The following is a 15,912-nucleotide window of genomic DNA, read 5'->3' as shown; positions in this document are numbered from 1 at the left end:
AAATGAAGCGCATTGTAAATCTGTACCTCATGGTTGAAAGAATCGCTATTAGAAATCACCGAACTCGATTAGTTTTGTGTTATGCGACTTAATAGAAACCACAAGAGTTTTTAATGCTTCAATGAATAACCTTTTTGCCTTTTCCCACCGCTTCTACACCTTTCACCCGGCGTTCTGTAAACTACTCGAGTACTGCAGCTGTTAGGCACGTCCTAAAAAGCCGTACAACAGCTACATCCCTATAATTCCTATTTAGTCTGTGTACACTGAAGTGTTAACTAAGGCACAAATTTGTTAACGAAGAGCCCATTCTGAAGATATGTTTTCGTGAGTGAGCACGAAGGGGGGAGGGGGGGGGGGGCGTTCGGCTCGTGCAGTGAACATTAGCGCTCTATGTCAAGCCCCTTGCACACAGCGCTCTTCATCCCACGCATGCAAAGCCCCATTGGCTGATACCTTATCATGGACAAGTGTTACCTGATCATTAGGTTCTAATTTTTCACTGGAGCAGTGCGACATTCTCTAAACTCCCGTACATTTTGTGAGGAGTCCTCTGCCACATAGATACGTGTTTTTTAGCTTTCCACTGTTATTTAGAATTGAGTTCTTGCCTCTAATCGAGCAACTTAATAATTTAGGGCCGTGTTCTATATGAGCGTTTCGATCCAATCATGTGAAATCTTTCAAAACCAGCTGTAGTAAGCTCAAACCTTTCTTGAGAAAAATCGGCGGAACCAATCTCACGATCACTGTCGACGGTAATGCGCTTAGCAATGAAGCAATATAGCAACAAAACTTACTGCCACCGTCGAAACACCTTATCTATGAGGCATGTATTGCAGCGAGACCCCTCCCTCGGGCTTCCTTATGAACAATGCACAACCTAGCGGCGGCGCCGCCGTGAAGCTTGTGCGTGGCCTCCGAAATTCATGTCGCGACAGTGCATGCGGTAAGAAACGCGTCATGCGGCAAGCGGGCTCCTCTCTCACAATTTATTCTGCCCAAGCTGCGCCATCTGGTGACCTGCCGAAGATTCCACGAGTGGCTTCCGAGACGCGATCAAGGGCGCGCCGGTGCGAGCGCACGCTGAGAAAAGCTCCGTCTCGGGCCAAAACTTCAGTGGTACAAGTTTAGTAAACCAAGTTGGCGAGATGTTCATTCGAGAGCGGCACATACCCAGTACATTCATGACGCAGCTCACAAAAGCATTGGCGTGAAAGACCCTCACAGAAAAGTGGCGCTTACCCCATGAATTTGTGGCGCACTTTGCTAAAGCGTCGGGCTGCTGTCCTTGCCGACGCCGTGTGAAGTTGGTTCGACTCTGCCCAGCATGTGAAACATTTCAAAGGTCTTCTAATGGTACATTCAGCTGGTCGAAATGCAGCCGGGCTCGTCTCCCGCTTCACAGCTGCTACTGCACGTCGATTTGCACATCACGCGCAGCGCTCTCTATCGACTTTCGCGTCGAAGACTTTCATTGGAAAGTAGCACATGCCTAGTTACCTCAGTAGGTATCAAATGAGTTTATTTAGGATCAGCACAGACCAATGGCACATAAGTAGTGTCCCAATCAGCTTAAAAGATACGCACTGGGGACCGGTACATAACGACGTCACAGAGGTTTGTTAAGAGAGGCACACAAGTACACAGTGTCACATACCCAGGTACCCAAGTTGGTTAGATGGTTGCTTTCAAACCCTATTACCCCAGCACAGTCGCCCCACGCGCTACCCACTCAACCATTCAGCACATGTCGCTCTAAGACCCTAGGGGGCACGAAAATGGTTGGACACATAGCAAGATAAGTAGCTATATAGACATTTAGATCCCGGAAAGTACGTTAAGTGCCCTAAAAATGCTAGTCGCCTAAAGGAAGGCACTCTGTATCCTTACTATGATTAGAATGAGTACTAATGCGTTGGCATTCTTAGGCTACTTCACGCACGTTCCGGGGGCTACGTGTACATGTATCTATCTATCTATTTTATATCTGTGTTCGTATCTAAGTGTTTTCCTGCCCAGCTGGGTCACTGGGAAGTCCGTGGTAGAATGGGTAGCGCACGGGTGCCGTGCTGCGGTGAGAGGTACCGAAACTAGCCATCATACGAACTTGTGTAACTGAGTAAGTGGCAATGTGTACATAAGTGCCTCTATTAAACCAACCTCTTTCACGCAGACATAGATCACTCTAAAATACGGGACGGTTTAGGTACGGCTATTGGAAGAAAGTCTTTCGAAGAAAGCCACTCGGTCTCCGCTGCTGTTCAATAAACCTCTTTGATGCCAACTTGGGTCACTGGGTATGTTGCAGTAGTTGTGTGCATCTGATAAATGAACGTCTTTGACGCCAACTTGTGTAACTAGGCGTTTGCCACTGACAATCTCCGGTTGTACATTAGGAAAAAGATCAAATAAGCTTATCCGATGCTGAGCTGAATCGAACCCATGTGACTATTCCTCAAGGACAGCCACCGGACGCTTTAGTGGGCTGCGCCACAAATGCAGTGGGTATGTGGTGCCTTTCACGCCAACGCTTCAAAAAGATGCGCTATGAATACACTGGGTATCTCGCGACCTTCAATGACCCTCTCGCCAACTTGAGTCACTGAGTGTGTGCCAATGGGTGTGTGGCAAGCGAGAGAGCATTTCTCAGTGTTCGCAGGCACCGCCGCTTCACGCTTCTCGTCTCCTAGACCAAATCAAATCAAGTCACGTCTATTTACAGCATGCACAAAGTACAGTGTTGAAGGCCACCCTGGCAAGAAAGCTGAAAACATACAGCTTGACGAGGCCGGGGGGCCACTACCAGGCAACAGCGGCAGCGCACACATCCGCAATACAAGCAATAAGCTTTCACAAGTAGCTTCATTAATGCAACACGTGGTATATACAGGGTGTTTCATTTTAGCTGCACCAATTTTGTAAAAATTGTCTTTGGCAGATAGCACAATTATAATCCTTGATCTAAACTACTCGATGAGGCGGCCATTGCTTTCACAAGAAATAAAAACGCCTAATTGAATAATTACTACAATTACGCTAATTACCTTTTCAATCAATTATTTCACGGCACATCTTTCAACGTACGAATTATAGCCGCTGAGTTAGCTAAGCGTATCCTCTTGGGACGAATTCTCTGGATGTAACCAGTTTCGAGGTAATAATTTTCAAAGTGCCAAACGAAATGTATGGGCGTTCCAGTTAACTTTTTGCATCAATGCATAAAACAGCGTTTTCCACAATAAGTTAACTGGAACGACCATGCATTTCGTCAGACACTGAAAATAATATCTCGAAATTTGTTCAGTCCTGAAAATTCGTTCCAAGTGGATACGTCTTGCGAACTCAGCGGCTATAATTCGTAGATTGAAAGATGTGCCGTAAAATAAATAATTGAAAGTTCATTAGCTTAGTTGTGTTAATTATTCAATTAGGCATTTTGATTTCTCACGGAAGTAATGGCCGCCTCATCGAGTAGTTTAGATCAAGTATTATAATTGTGCTATCTGCCACAGGCAATTTTTAGAAACGTGGTGCAGCTAAAATGAAACACCTTTGTATGTACTTCCAGGGCATGAATACATCTACATACATGTATACTCATTGCGAGCGCTTTGAAATTCAGGTAAATAACATTAGCGCCAGGGAAATATATACCGTTACAAAATTAAAACTAAACATTAATAAGAGCAACAGTTGAACGCAAGTTAAGCAACAGTAAAGAATTTGCACGTGCAACTTACAAGAAATGAAATGAATATACATGTAATGAGTACATTCTGAACAGGTATGAACACAAACTAATTTGTTTGCGTCCATACTTGATCGCGCGGACTTCTCGGCAATTCCCCGTGGACTTCTCAGCAATGCCACTAGAATGCGTAGCGTGACCAGAAAGAAGCGTGATAAATGAACCCAGTTTCCTCCTGACGCGTTTCTCAGCGTTCGCACGCACCAGCGCTCCATACACTTCGGAGGCCACGCGCAGGCTTCGTGGCGGGTTCTTAGGGCAGCACGAAAGAAGTGTCCTGCCGTAGTACACGCGTCACACATAACTTTTCGACGGTGTCAATAAGCTAAATCGCTTCATTTATTCAACGCCAATGCACTACTTTCGGCACTCATCGTGAGATGGCATCTGCTGCAATCTTATGAAGGGCGACAGAATTGCCAGTGACCCGATTTGACATCAAAAAGTTTCATTGGAAAGCGCGCTTACCCAGCGGCACATACCCGGACGAAAGACGGCGTCAAAAAATTCATTAACCTATTGCCTGCGAAGATACAAAGACTTGTCCTAAACATTTTCTGGTGCAGTATTTCTTCATTGTGGTGCACAAAAATATAATGAATGAAATAAATAAATGTTTCCCCGAAAACTAACCGAGATAGAGTAGGTGTACTGTACTGTTCATCTGCTTTTATGACGGTAAATGTGTAGTCATAGGCATCTCTTTGGTAGCTGCTTTTGAAAGCCAACAGTGCGCGTCCTTTAGAGTTACGCTAATGATGAAGCAGCCGAAGATTGAGATGGTCAGGCCATAAATGGCGCATGCCTAGCGCTTTTTGATGTTGCCGTCACTGACTATGTGGAAATCGGAAAGGGAAATGTAGTTGTAGAAAGAAGGAAAACAATTGTGTTTTCCAAAACATATACCTTTCACAGTTAAGCCCATCCCTGTGTGTTGTGGCTTACCAAACTTTTAGCTCTCATTCGTAATTGCATGTGTGGGACGGACCGCCCAATGGCCCTCCCGCCCCGTTTCGTTGTCTGTTTGAGCTATATTATTCCAGATGATATCCTGACCTTCAGTCTGGGCTAAATCAGGGTAGCTAATAGATCAGTGGGCTCCGGGCTAAAATCAGGGTAGCTAATACGAGTAGATCAGTGGGCTCCATGTATTATACGTTTATGGGAGTCTGGGCTGTAATAAATTTTGCTGATAGATTAGTGAAGCACCGCACAGTAGTCTGGGCTCTATCACTCGTTGAGTCAGTCGGAGAGTGAGGCACTGCTTGCTCAGCCCTTTAAGTTGTAATTAATTTTGAATAGCTGAATTCATTTGCTTTATCTGCCATGTATCGTCATAGAAACATTTACGTATAAACATCTTCAACTTCTTTATTTCACATTTGCTCCTCTTACAAAGAAAAGAAAAAAGTTTGGACAGGAACAAAAACCTACAGAAAAGTAGCTTGACGAGGTTCCCGCCCATGTCTTGCCATAGAAGACAACAACCAAATCATAAGATTCTACAATAAACATATTGAATGCAGGTGAGCAACGCATATAAAAATATAGTGATATACATTCATACAAGGAAGATTACACAAAAAGAGCATATTGTAATGATGTTAATTTAAAGATGGGAAGCAGCAGACAAACAGCAGCCTAGCAGTAGCGAACAGCCCGTGCTCTCTTGTAAATCCGAGCACGGGTCATCATCGTCGTCTCCGAGCTGCTATCAGACACACGAGGCGCGACTGCTTCATTACAATATTCATGACAGAAATATTTCACTTGCACAGTAAAGTTGTGCGTAGTAGAACGCGAGAATAACATTAAACTTAAGTAGATTCGTATAAACAATGAATCTAAGTAAATACTTCAATAACATAAATGACGTGTATTAGAGCGCAACGCGAATAACGCTAACTTGAGGAATATTAGTTCAACAAGACATACTACACAACAATTTAATAAGTGCGACATTTGAAATGTATGTAAAGGTGAAACTGGGCGTAATCAATTTATGTTCAGAATAAGAAATCGTTTAAACTGTTTCGTGGTAATAGTGTACGAATCAATTGTAATGGTGTACAAATCAAGTGACTTAAATAAATGGGCATGCAGTGCTCTAGTCTATTTACTCCATGGTTTGTAAGTGATAAAGGTATTAACCATTGGTCTCTGTTCCTAATATTAAATTGGCTTTCATGGGGTTTTCTGACGTTACATAACATTAGAAAATGTTTATTATCAAATTTCAAACTGTGTTTATGTTTCATATTAAGATTAAACTGTAAAATGTGTTGCACAGGAAGCACCTTCAGCGTGGCAAACAGCTTGGCCATGTGCATGTCATAAGAAGCATTTGCAATGTGGTGAATGACCTTCTTTTGTAATGAAAGAAGTCTGTTAATGCTGCTTTTTGATGCGTTCCCTCGTACGAGTTTACAATAATTTATATGAGTTGCAAACATAGAATTATAAACTGACAATTTAACATTGGGTAGAAATACCTGTCGAACTTTGCATAGAATGCCACAGGCCTTTGCCAAACATTTCCCCACACGATCGACATGTGTGTTCCAGGTCATGTGCTGATTAAAAATCGCACACAATGTCTTTACCTCCTGCATAAATATTTTCTGGTCCTAAGTATAGAGTGAGGTTAAATTTTACTTGGTTTCGCACAGGTGTAAACAAAAGAGCTTCAGTTTTGGAGGTACTAATTTCTAAGCAACTTGTGGAAGTCCATTGTAATCATGTTTGTAATGTAATATTCGCCATGTAAGTTAGTTCGTGAAAGTTAGTAGACTGGAAAAAGCGGGCGATGTCATTTGCATGCATGACGCATTCGGCACGTTTATTCTGCCTGGTTATGTCATTTACGTAAATGCTAAATAGTAGCGGTCCCAGTATGCTTTCTTGTGAAACTCCAGATGTTATTTCTAACAAAGGGGAACAAATTTCATCCATTACAACAGACTGATTTGCGTGTTTTAAGTACGGGTTTAAAATGTCAAGTGAAACACCACGGAATCCGTAATGCTCAAGTTTAACGCCTATTGTTTTATTATTTATTCTGTCGAATGCCTTTGAAGAGTCACTATACGTATATGCCTAGGGTCAGAAATTTACTTTTGAAAGCGATAAAAATAAATTCTTTCCGAGGTAATAACGCTAGTTTGGTTTACATACCGCGGCGAAATCCAAACTGCTATGGAGGTGGTAAAGAGTGTTTTTCACAAAAAAAAATGAATCGTTCGCACAAATTTTTTTCTAAACCTTTGGAGATGACAGGTAATATAGATATCGGCCTGTAATTTGAGAAGCCATTCCTGTCGTGGAATTACTCTGTCGTGTCACATATTTACTCTGTCGTGTCACATATTTCAGGGACAGTACCCGTGGATATACAGACGTTAAAGATAAACTAAAGTACTGGTGATAAGATGCCAAGGATATATTTAATGGTCTGATTTCTAGTTCATCAATATCACGAGCCCTGTTGTTTTTTAGGGTTGTGAAAGTTTAGAATATTTCTTGGGGAGTTGTTGATTACAGGAATGCCGTTTTCGAGTTTGGAGTTTCGAAGAATAGTTTTACTGCATCACACCGTATAATGCATTTGGAGGACACTAGAGGCAGTAAAATATGTCTTAAACTTATGCGCTGACCCTTTGCCCTTTGTTATTGTGTTATCAATTCTTAACTCAAGCTCATCTTTTCGAGGAGAACCGTTGTTCAAGAGTTTATTAATTTCTCGCCAGACTGAATCGCGATTACCAAGTCTTTCATTAAAAAGCTTTTCAAAATAGGTACGTTCGGTTCTGCGCGAAAATTTGGTCACGTGGTTTCAGAATTTTTTAAATCTGAAAGATCGTTTCGGTTCTCTGTCTTTACAATTTTCGCAAACAAAATATCATTTTCTTAACCAATCTATAACACTCATTTGTCATCCAAGGTTTTCGTAGTTTTCTTGACCTCCGAACCTGTTTGAACTTAAAACAGTTATGATAGGCTAACTGAAGCAAACCCATGAAAACATCGTATGCTTTCTCAGCGCTCGTGCATTCATAGACTGGGTCCAATTTATGTTGGTTATTTCACATCGAAACGCATCTCAAGTGCCGGCGTTTATATCTTGTATAGTGTACAATTTAGATTTTGAAACTGTAATTGTGTGTGGAAAGCATATTGCCACGTGTACTTGTTTATCTTTCATCGGTGTACCACTTTTCACCGGCTAACAAATGTTAACCGTCATCGCTCGGTGCAGGACGCGCTTGTATGTATCGGAAGTTTCTCGAACGTTATCGATGCTTCTATCCGTGGTCTGTTATCACGACGCTTATGTAATCTGATTGTAGGAGAGACGCGAATTGTCTAGTACTTTCTGGAAGCCACGCGGGCACCAGGGATTACTCTGCAACCTGCGATGACTCATGTATAAAAGCCGACGCGCTTTGCCGCTGATCAGATTTCGACGATCGCCGACTGTGTTCGCCGCTATCGTTGTGCTTCGAGTGCAGCTTGCTTTTGTGGGCACAGATACGCCCAATAAAAAGTCACTTTCATCATTAAGAGTTTTGCGATAGTTTTCTTCACCGTCATCTTCTTCTTCTTTCTGGGGTTTTACGTGCCAAAACCAGTTCTGATGATGAGGCACGCCGTAGTGGAGGGCTCCGGATTAATTTTGACCACCTGTGGTTCTTTAACGTGCACTACAACGCAAGCACACGGGCGTTTTTGCATTTCGCCTCCATCGAAATGTGGCCGCCGCGGCCGGGAGTTTCTTCTCCGTCACTAATAGGTGACAATATAAACAGTAAGGTGGTCACTGACTCCTGATATAATCGTGCCAGACCTCACGCAGTCGTAAGAATTGTTAGTAATAAATAAGTCTAAAACGCTTGACGAATTACAAGTCATTCGTGTCTGTTCTTTTATGACATTTGTGCGATAAAAAGAGCCAAGCAATATTTGGAAATCGCGAGTGGTATCTGTGTTCTGATACACATTATTTTACAGTCTCCATCTATGATTATGTTGAAGTTGTTTGTGTCAACAAAACTCAACAAGCATTTGAGGAAAACAAAAAGTTCACTAACGCGCCTGACAGGTGGGCGATTCATTACCACAAACAAATATTTTGCAAGTCCTAACCTTAGAATCTTCTAGACAGGTGTGATTTTTGTGAATTCTGGTAACAGAGTGCATGAAATTTCTTCTGATATCAGTTGTGATAGACCACCCCCCCGTTGAGAGCATTTTACGGAAATAACTTTGGTATACTGGTAAGCAAAGTACATGTGATTCAAAGGAATATCATGTTTCCGTGAACTTGATAACATAAAATCAAATAAGAAATTCACTAAGTGACATGCGCAATTCAACGCACTTGTTGCGCACAGACTGTGTATTACAATGCAAAAAGGCTAGATAAGCACTATTCGCAGGAAACGTGATATCTTCCGGGGCAGCCATAGGGATATAACTAACAGGCTGAAAAATTACAATTTAGGAAACCTAACGTGTGTCACACATCTTTTCCAGGTCAGCTTCACAGCTTGTCTGGAGGGGGTGGGACTGCTCGGTTTCCAGTGCATACACATTTCCAGCCTTCCTCCACGCTAATCGCTAGTTCATCTCTATTTTTTTTGCTATTGTCATCGCAAGTAAATTCTTTACTTGTGGGCATAAATTTTCATTTAGGAAGACTTTTTTTAAGGGAAGTCTAGTTTATCTGTGGCAACCTTTGCTTTCCGTGCTTTTCCAAGCACTGCGTCTCGCCTTGCATGAGTTTTGAAAATTACCACGATGGCCGGACTCGCATGAGAGCTCGGGCTCTTACCTTGGACTGGAGCTTTGCCAGTTGTGATACGTTCACTATTATTACTTGCAGTATTTCTGCGTCCAGGAGTACGGTGGCAGTTCTCAGCATCATGCTCTGAGATTTGTTTTCCCAACGTATCCCCAACCTTAGCGAGCACTGCAATAATGTTCACGTTTGTTTCCTGTGGGATTCCTTTAATTTCCAAATTTTTGTTCCGCCAATACTGATTCAGAGCTGTCATACGCATAGAGGTTTGTTTTTCTATACTTCTTAGTTCCTCGAGCTGATGTGCAATTTGCAGATTTATTGTTTTCATCGCGGCATTTTCTCTCTTGAGATCACCACATTCCTTCGGTCGAACTTCGAAATCTTTGATCAAATAGTCGAGGCCATTTTTAGTTCTCTAAACACCTTTCGCATTTCCCGCTTAAAGTCATTTTCGCCTGCCATAGTTCGCACAACAGCACTTGTAGTGAAACAGCAGTTTATGTGTCAACAGCACCAGGCTGCAGAGGCAGAAAAACAAATGCCATATTTGCAACCTGTGAATTAAGCAGAAATAAGCGTCCGCTCTGCTCGCCGCCTCCACGGCAAAGTAGCTGCGACGATGGGTGCGCTGTCCTTTTTAAGCTAGCAGTGAACACGTGGTTTCTTGTGGGCGGTCCACATCGCTTGTCAATGCAGCCACGTCAGTCGACTTGCCGATGACTGTTGCAACAGCCGTGCTCTTGCTACTGCAGAAGCCTGTGAAATGAGCAGAAGTAGTCGTCCGCTCTGCTCGACACCTCCACTGCCAATCTGGTCATTTTGCGCATGTGGTCTGCCTCGCCTCCTGTCTGCGTTTTATCATTGCTGCCGATCATCATACGAAGGACTTAGCGTTCCAGCAAACAGCGGCGAAGCAGGAAGAAGAATTGACGGCGAAAACGTTACTCCGTCGCCGGCACGCCGTCATCGTGACACAGTCATCGTCACACCATTGTTGTCATACCGTTGTCGTGACGCCGCGATCATTCTATCGATGTCATTCCAACTTCGACCACCAGCTTTCGTCATGCCTTCATCGTCACTGCCATATTCACTCTACCTTCATCGATCCATCGACGTCGTTCCTTATGAGTCAAGACGGCTAATTGGGCTAGTTGGAATGTTGGATTTATCTTTACGAAAATTCAGCGCAAACACAATGGAGAAAGAAGGAAATGCATGACACGAGCGCGGTCTCTCAATTTAATTTTATTGTAAGCTACCCTGAATATATAGACAGATAGAAAAGGAAGTAAAGAAAACAAGCAAGGATCGTAGAAAAGCCAGAACTAAACCATAAGGCAGCATCAAAAAAAAAAAAAAACAGACCAGTCGCACTCTTCATCGGCACGAGTACTCAAAATTTATCAATGTAGTAATATTCCGTGTAGTAATGCTACTAAGGTGTTAAAGCGAATAGCTTTCATTGACACTCACGCCCATTTTCGTAGTGGCCTGTGGGGGTTAGATTTTCACCACTGATACAGAGCCGCTGAAATTTGCAGAACTGCCGCCATCTCATGTCGCCGTCGTCACTCTGCCGTCGTTGTAGCGTCGTCATAATTGAAGAATCGACACCTGTTGCCGTAATGCCTACGTCGTCGTACCACCTCTGTCCATCCATCAATGTCATTTCTTGTTCGTCATACCACCGTCGTCTCTGCATCGGCGTCATACAGTCGTCGTCATCCCACCTGTTCACGGGTGATCTTCACAAACGAATACTAAAGCAAAAGGGGACTATATCGGAGTATGTCGCATATAGCCGAACCAACAGAAGTGTCGGAATAACCACTACACATGCTTAACAAACGTGGCTTCAGAAATATGGTGTGTTGCTATATGTTAATCGCATTAGCGTCCACAGTCATCGCGAGATGTGTTCTACAGTACTTTTTTTTTCCTTTGACCGCTGAGTCATTAGAACGTGCGCATGCGAGCTCGCAAAAGTAAGACCGATATTCATGTATCCCTTTCATGTGCCTCACGCGTCTGTATTACTTCAAGACATCTACGATAAGATGGTATACACCAACGACACTGATGTCGTCACGTGCTTTAGCAGAGTACTGCTAAATCACGTGACGCTATACGTATATACTGCTAAAGCGTCCACCAAAGGAAGCTGCTGACGAGTTTCATTAGACGTTTTTCTATCATGCAGGGAAGTAACTCAACATGTGCCGCGTAAAACAATTTGGGTACACGCTTGTGTGTTGGTGACGCCCGCACGGGCGTATCACTTCACTTGCCCTCCGGAGCGCCTCTGTCCATGTTCGTATCCATGCTGGGCACTCGTCAAATATCACACCATGCACCTGCCCGGCGTCTACGACATGTGCACCCTTGCAATTTTTTAACAAAATCACGCGTGCATCGACAATGTTCGCCGAAGACATGGCCCGTCTCTGTCGCGCCCGAACATGACAGAAGCTGGAAGTTGCGCTACGTCATGCGAGGTATAAAAGAGCAGTTGTTCGCGAGGCTTGTGCGGAATCCACCAGACATCGTCGCTGACTTTATCAAAGAGGTTACAGTTATTGAGCGGGCCCTTTATCAAGGATGCAGGCAGTATGATCGACTGACCACCATCACCACAATCAATGCTGCCGCGTGGACTCCAGAGTATCAGAGCCTCTTGCGTGAATTGATCGGAGAGCTCGTCAAAGAAGAAATTCATAGGATTCTGACACCGACACTGGATAGACCCGTCGCGTCAATCGCCGAAGTGGTACGTGATGAAATCAAGCAGGCGTTGCCGGCTGCCGATCTTCAAGACCACTAGCATCCCATGAGTTACGCCGCTGCTGTCCGATGTCCCCCACCCGTTATAACCACACCGCCGTACCACCGCAGCCTCTGACAGCCGCACCTTGGTCGCCACCGCAAGAGGAGGCTGTCAGGCGCGCACTCGTGAAGCCGATGCAGTCATACCACCAGCCGTTATTCGCTGCGTCTTGGTCGACGCCGCAAAACGACCCTACGAGACTGCCGCAATTTCGAAGATACGAGGCGTGGTGCACCATCGATAACCGTCATAACTGCTTTGACTGCGGAGGTGCCGGCCATATTGCGCGCCATTGCTGGCATCGCAACATATCATTTCGACCTCTTCGTCCGTGGTCTGATGGTCGACGAGCAAATGACGACTCCATGCTACGCCGCGACGACGCTGCTTTTCTGGGACCTCCCATAGCGCAGCCGAATGATGAATCCATGCCCAATGATCGGACCGATTTCGGCCGTCGGTCACGCTCTCCAACCCCTCTACGCCAGCTGCCTGCTGGACGTTTTTTGATGACCTTCAAGGACCAAGGTCGAGCTGCGTGGTTTGTCTCTGCGCATATTTACGGCTATTTTAAAAAGAGAGCAGCAAACTACACGCACCGACATTTTTCGGATTCGGGCCGTCAACTTTTGGAGCCAAGTGACCGATCAAAGCCTTCACTGTCACTGTGTTCGCAAAAATGAACTTTGCAAGCCGTTCGTCACAACACAGCAGCCACCGTTCTAATTATAACGCCTTCCCCACTCAACTGTGCAGTAGCAGCCGAACAGGTCATAAAAGCGACGCCCACGACCAACGGTTGAACGAGAGAGGGCACAGGCTGCTCCCATAGAAGTCGGTTATCCGTGTAGGTCTAGAGTTCCAGTAGGTCATGGTCTGGGTACGGCGAAAAGCGACAGACCCACCGGCAGGCTCATGGACGCCGCAGGAAATGCCAAGGAAATGCTACACGAACGCCAAGAGACGCCAGCACTAAGGACATGCTCGAGAATTTTGTAAGCATTGAACAAAAGCGGACACTTCCATAGAGCTCAGCGGCCTCAATGACTGTAGCACACCAAGCGGCTGATGCCAATACCGGAACCGCACTTCCGGTTACGGGCGCGTGCGTTTTGAATGCCTGGTGATACACGCTACGCCGGCTGCGCTGATGGGCGCGGCATTTATTTTTAAGCGAAGCTTTAAGCCCAAACCGCATTCAAGCGATTTGGTGCGTGACGGCGACGAGCGACGGCTTCGAGCGACGAAACGGGCCGTCGCGCGAACAGATCGCTCGGTCTTTTCGCTCAATCGCTCGGTTCTAGAAATCTATAATTCGTCGCTCGTCGCCCGGAAGTGCTATGAGCGACTAGCCAATAGCGCGAAGCCGGAACTCGATATACATCAGTCTAGCACTACCGATTGTCGCACGGAACGAGCAAACGAGTAGATTTTGATACGTGCAAGGATAATAACGTAGTGCAAGACCTTTAGAAATATTTATGCTGCTCTTTACACTAAAAAACATCAACTTAAATTAATAAAGCAAGCCTCACGCCAGTTTCGGCGAGTATTTGCTGCCTTCATACCGGCAACACCGGGGAGACGTCGCTCAAAGTCGTCGCTCGCATGCGGTACGACTTGTAGTCGACGAGCGACCGCGACAGCCATCTCCATCGCGCCACTTGTCACTGTCGCGCGCAAGATCGCGTGAATGCGGTTTATACTTTATAGGCTCACGAGTGTCGGCGGTGGTGGTACACGGTGTCGGCGGCGCCGGTGTCACGCTGAAAAGTGGGCCGATCCTGGCGATATTGAAGAAAAGGTCCAAGATCAATGGCACATACCAGGGACAAAAAAGAAAGAGAGAGAGAGAATGAGAAAGAAAAAATAAGGAGAGAGGGACAGAAAGATAGATATAGATAAAAAGAGATAGAAAAAGTAAGAGAGAAACATAGATCGATAGAGAAAGAAAAAAAGGAAATCACCACGAAGGTCAAATAAATATGATTGCAAATGATCTTTACAAGCCTCCATCAGTCCCCTGTGCAACGTGAAATTTCATAAAGTAGACGCAAGATGACTTGCGAAATGAGGGAATGTTGATTTTGCTCTATATAAATGCTCGTTCCGGGATTTTTGTACGTTCATCAAATGTTGCGGCACCAGATAAGCAGCAGTAGTTCCCGTACGAAGCTCTACCGGACTAAAACAGCTGAATAAGGTAAGTTACAAGTATGTGTCGTTTTGGTATTTAGACCTGATAGAAAAACTGAATTTCTTTAGCTTTAGTGTAAAAACGGCCTTTTGTGAAAATAATAACTGGAAAAACAACGAATTTTTACCGCAAGTTTGACAGCACTTATTGAAAAATTGACGCTAGCTTCGAAATTCGTTGTAAGTGGACGTGCACTTAGTCACAGAGACGTGCCTAAGCAGTGAGTGATCTCATCTAAGCAAGCAAATGTATTCCATGCTAATTTGTACTTTATATACTATTCTTAATATGTTTGGTCTAACATTTTTCCATATCCTGGCTTCAATTCATGTATTGCAATAGTCGCGCTAAAGCAATTAGCTCAAATGTTCATTAGCGCAATGTTCCTAATAAATAAACTATGCATTTTGATTTCTAATATACGTAGTGTTTGCCTCTTCGACTAGTACAGGTGACGAGTAGATTTGTGCTTATGCCACAGGCAATTTTATGAAATTCTGTTAACGTTAAAATAAAACACCCGGTATGTTCTCCCAACAGCATTTTTGCAAACACAATGCTGTCTACTCAGTTGCAAAAATATTCTGAATGGCTCGGGAGGAAGATTGGCCATTGAATCTATTTTATTTTGAAAATACGTAAGATGTAGCGAAACGACGAATGTTTCGACTACTCTAATATATGAAAGCCGACGTTTTACAGATTGCGCCTGCAAGGTCTCGCTGTACTAATAAGAAAAAGAGCTTAGAGTTTTCCTGTGAAATTGTATGTGTTACGCGATCGCAAATATGTTTTGACAGAAGTATACGAATAGTTCAGGAGATGCAGCCTCCCGCAGCAACAGCGGGACTATGAAAGACGCATTGGTAGAGGTATGCGTAATAATTTTCATCACCTGGGGTTCTATAACGTACAACTAAATCAGACTACGCGAGTGTTCTTGCATTTCGCCCCTGTCAAAATGAGGCCGCCGCAGCCACGAATCGAGCCAGCGGCCATATGTTTTAAGCAGCAGCACGTGATATCCACGGCTCCCACAGCCTAAAGATTCGCCAAAAATGTTTAGGCAGTTCAGCATGCGCTACATTTGCTTTAGCATAAGCAAACGCCCTCAACTTTGTCCGCGCTCTTCATACAGCCTGCGCTGTGACATCGACTGTTTGTGGTCAAGAAGTGAAATCTGTTTCTGTGTCACACCACACTTGCTTAGTTATCGTGCGAACGATGCTGCAATATATATTAGCCATGAATCTGCTACTTTGTGTAGTAGTCTCATAGTTTACGTTAAATGAGAAGCCTGTGAATTAAACTAAGCAATTTTCTTGAAACATCGACTG

General features: G+C 44.2%; 1 long non-coding RNA gene across 1 annotated transcript in view; it reads left to right on the top strand.

The window, feature by feature from the left end:
• Nucleotides 1–15,912, top strand: part of LOC119443863 (uncharacterized) — a 43,540-nt gene that overhangs the window by 15,820 nt on the left and 11,808 nt on the right. The gene's annotated exons all lie outside the window — the stretch shown is intronic.

The sequence above is a fragment of the Dermacentor silvarum genome, chromosome 3 (genome assembly GCF_013339745.2).
Source record: "Dermacentor silvarum isolate Dsil-2018 chromosome 3, BIME_Dsil_1.4, whole genome shotgun sequence".
Taxonomy (NCBI): domain Eukaryota; kingdom Metazoa; phylum Arthropoda; class Arachnida; order Ixodida; family Ixodidae; genus Dermacentor; species Dermacentor silvarum.
Note: the sequence above shows the minus strand (reverse complement) of the source record. Positions and strands in the feature narration are given on the sequence as shown.